The sequence below is a fragment of the Arachis hypogaea genome, chromosome 10 (assembly GCF_003086295.3).
Source record: "Arachis hypogaea cultivar Tifrunner chromosome 10, arahy.Tifrunner.gnm2.J5K5, whole genome shotgun sequence".
Classification (NCBI taxonomy): Eukaryota; Viridiplantae; Streptophyta; class Magnoliopsida; order Fabales; family Fabaceae; genus Arachis; species Arachis hypogaea.
Window position 1 is genome coordinate 62,322,353 of NC_092045.1, and position 4,029 is coordinate 62,326,381.

At 37.5% G+C, this 4,029-nt stretch overlaps 1 non-coding gene across 1 annotated transcript; it reads left to right on the forward strand.

Annotated features, from left to right (window-relative positions):
• Positions 1-2,304: 2,304 nt before the first annotated feature.
• Positions 2,305-2,412, forward strand: LOC112718608 (small nucleolar RNA R71). Its single transcript, XR_003160940.1, has one exon. It is a non-coding gene; the product is annotated as a small nucleolar RNA R71 (small nucleolar RNA).
• The last annotated feature ends 1,617 nt before the right edge of the window (positions 2,413-4,029 follow it).

Genomic DNA, 4,029 nt, shown 5'->3' on the forward strand with positions numbered 1-4,029 from the left:
GCCAAAAAGCTCCAAATGAGATGATTCCAGTGGCATTGGGAAGTAGGATTCCAGAGCTTTCCAAGCATATATGGCACTACATGGTTGACACTAAATTTGAGGGAGAAAACCTGCCCCGAAAGTGCAGTGATGAACATGGTATCAACCTGTATTAAGGCTAACCGACCTCTTCACATTCCAAGAAGTTTAACTCGAGTTGTAGGACTCCAAATGATGCGCTTTCAAAGGAGTTGGAAAGTAGACATCCAGAGCGTTTCAACAATATATAATAGTATGGGGTGGACACTAAGTTTGAGCTTCAGAAACTGGCAATAATGAAGCCCTGGTCGCTAGCGTTATTGGCACTCAACTTTTTCATTAACGCTAGCGACGATGCCAGCGACCATGTCCACTTCAAAGGAGCATAAGTTTAGCTACAGAGATCCAATTGAGGTGATTTCAGTTGCGTTAGAAAGCTGACATTCAGAGCTTTCCAACGATATATAATACTTTATAGTGAGCATGAAATTGGAGCACAAACTAGAGGCATCTTTTAAGCCCCAAAAACACCAACTGGTAGCAAGTGTGATGTTAGCCACACTAACTTCAGCACTAACGCCACACTTGTGGCATTAGTGTGGCTAACTTTAGCACTAACTTTAGCACCTGGACCTCAACTTGATTCACTTCTCTTTCAAGGACCACCCAACCTCAAAGAAGCAAGCCCACAAGTGTCGACCAAGCAAGCCCACAAGTGTCAACCAATCAAGGCCACAAGAAGCATCTAGAATAGGAATTTTCATTTAATTGTAATTTGTTTTCATTTTATAATTTAGGAGAGCCTATATAAAGGCCTTAGTTTTTACTTTGAAAGGAGAGACGAGACTGATTATGGAATAGGGTATTGAAGAGGGGTCTTCGAACTCCCTCCCCTCACACACCTTTCCTTTTCTTTCTTTGTACTTTTCCTTTATGAATTTTGAAGTTTTATTTTCAGTTTTAATCTTCATCTTTACTTTTCTGCACTTTCTTTCTTTTTCTATTTTGGTAGAGCAATGACGAACTATCTCTTTACATTGGGTTAGAGAGCTCTATTGTGATTCAATGGATTAAGTGTAGTTCTTATTCTTTTTCTTCTATCTTTTCTCTTGATTTTGCTTGAAAGCTTTCGATCTTCATCCAATTGGGTAGTTATCTTGGAAAAGAAGCTATTCATACTTGGATCTCTTCTGAACCTTGGAAGAGGAATGAAGAGATCATGCTAGAAATGCTTTCTCATGTTGTACCAAATTAGGTTTGGAAGGATATGTGACTATAATCCTCCAACACTTGATTTGGGAATGCATGTGGTATAATTAGTGACCATACTTCATCTCTTCTCATGAGCAATTGACCAAGGAATTGGCTATTGATGAAAATTTGAGAGATTGAATTACAAGTAATTGTAATTCGATCACTTAAGATTTCCAAGGAGATCAATGAATGATTGAGGAAGAGATGAGAATGAACTTGATCCGGAGGATTGCAATATCTCTTGATCCCAATGTTCATTTTATTTTTAGTTCTTACATTTACGTTTCTTGCCATTTTACTTCTCTGCACCCTATTTTTTTCTTTACCTTTCTGCCATTTACATTTTCTTGTTACTTATCACTCCAATATGATTCGTCTAAATAGCATAATCAATTAACCATTGATTGCTTAATCCGTTAATCTCTGTGGGATTCGACCTCACTCTATTGTGAGTTTTACTTGACGACAATTCGGTACACTTGCCAAAGGGAGATTTGTTGAGAGACAAGTTTCCACGTGCATCAAAATTGAGGATTCGCAGGAGGAGGGATCTCTAAATCATCTCGTAAAAGACACCTCAAAGAGCTATATTAAGGAAGAGAGAGAGGTTTGAAAAGGGCAACAGAGTGTGAACAAGCCTTCCGAGATTTTAAAAATTCTTGGGGCAACCACCCATTCTTACTAGACCACGGGAAAGTGAAGAATTCAAATTATACCTCACAGTGGGAAGTCGGGCAATAGCCTCAACACTAGTCAGAGAAGACGAAAGTGGGCAACAACCCGTCTACTTCACCAGTAAAGCTCTACAAGGGGCCTAACTAAACTATCAAAAGATAGAAAAAGTTTTCCTACGTCCTCATACTCACCTCTCGACGACTCCACCCATACTTTCAAGCTCACCATTTCAATTAGTTCTTGAGCTTCTGTAGGCGTCTTCTTCAGATGAAGAGATCCTCCAACAGAGCTATCCAAAGACATCTTGGACAGTTCAAACAGACCATCATAGAAAATACCTATGATGCTCCATTCAGAAAGCATATCAGAGGGACACTTTCTGATTAATTGTTTGTATCTTTCCCAAGCTTCATAGAGGGATTCTCCTTCCTTCTGTCTGAAGGTTTGGACTTCCACTCTAAGCTTACTCAATTTTTGAGGTGGAAAGAACTTTGCCAAGAAGGCATTGACTAGCGTTTCCGAAGAGTTCAGGCTTTCTTTAGGTTGTGAGTTCAACCATGTCCTAGCTCTGTCTCTTACAGCAAAAGGGAATAGCATAGGTCTGTAGACCTCAGGGTCAACCCCATTAGTCTTGACAGTGTCACAGATTTGCAAGAATTCAGCTAAAACCTGATGAGGATCTTCCAATGGAAGTCCATGAAACTTGCAATTCTGTTGCATTAGAGAAACTAATTGAGGCTTAAGCTCAAAATTGTTTGCTCCAATGGCAGGGATAGAGATGCTTCTCCCATAGAAGTCGGGAGTAGGTGCAGTAAAGTCACTCAGCACCTTCCTTGCATTGTTGGCATTGTTGTTGTTTTCGGCTGCCATGGGTTCTTCTTCTTTGAAGATTTCTGTTAGGTCCTCTACAGAGAATTGTGCCTTAGCTTCTCTTAGCTTTTGCTTCAAGGTCCTTTCAGGTTCAGGATCAGCCTCAACAAGAATGCTTTTGTCTTTGCTCCTGCTCATATGCAAGAGAAGAGAACCAGAAAATATGGAATCCTCTATGTCACAGTATAGAGATTCCTTGAGGTGTCAGAGGAAAAGAAAAATGGAAGGAAGAGGTAGAAAATTCGAACTTATCAAGAAAGATGGAGTTCAAATTGTGCATTAAGGAATAGTGTTAGTCCATAAATAGGAGGATGTGAGAAGAAGGGAAGAAATTTTCGAAAATAATTTAAAAAGATTTTAAAAACATTTTGAAAAACTTTAATTGATTTTCGAAAACCAAGATTGAGAAAGTAAAGTGATTTTTGAAAAAGATTTTGAAATTAGAAATTAAAAAGATATGATTGAAAACTATTTTGAAAAAGATGTGATTAGGAAGATATGATTGGTTTTAAAAAGATGTGATTGAGAAGATATGATTTGAAAAACATTTTAAAAAGATTTGATTTTAAAAATTAATAACTTGGCTAACAAGAAAAGATATGATTCAAACATTAAACCTTTCTCAACAGAAAAGGCAACATATTTGAAATGTTGAATCAAATCATTAATTGATAGCAAGTATTTTTGAAAATAGAAAGAAATTGATTTTGAAAAAGATTTGATTGAAAAAAAATTGATTTGAAAAAGATTTGATTTTGAAAAGATTTTGAAAACTAAAAAAAAAACTTTGATTTGAAAACAAAATCTTCCTTCTCGTGCCATCCTGGCGTTAAACGCCCAGAATGGTGCACATTCTGGCGTTTAACGCCCAAACCACTACCCTTTTGGGCGTTAAACGCCCAGCCAGGCACCCTGGCTGGCGTTTAAACGCCAGTTTGCCTTCCTCACTGGGCATTTTGAACGCCCAGCTTTTTCTGTGTAATTCCTCTGCAGTATGTTCTGAATCTTCAATTCTCTGTATTATTGACTTGAAAAGACACAAATTAAAGATATTTTTGGGTTTTTAATAATAAGGAATAATCAAAATGCAACTAAAATCAAATAACAATGCATGCAAGACACCAAACTTAGCAGTTTGTATACTGCTGACACTAATAAAATGAGAATGCATATGAGACACATAAACACTCAAGTCAAGAGAATTTAAAAATC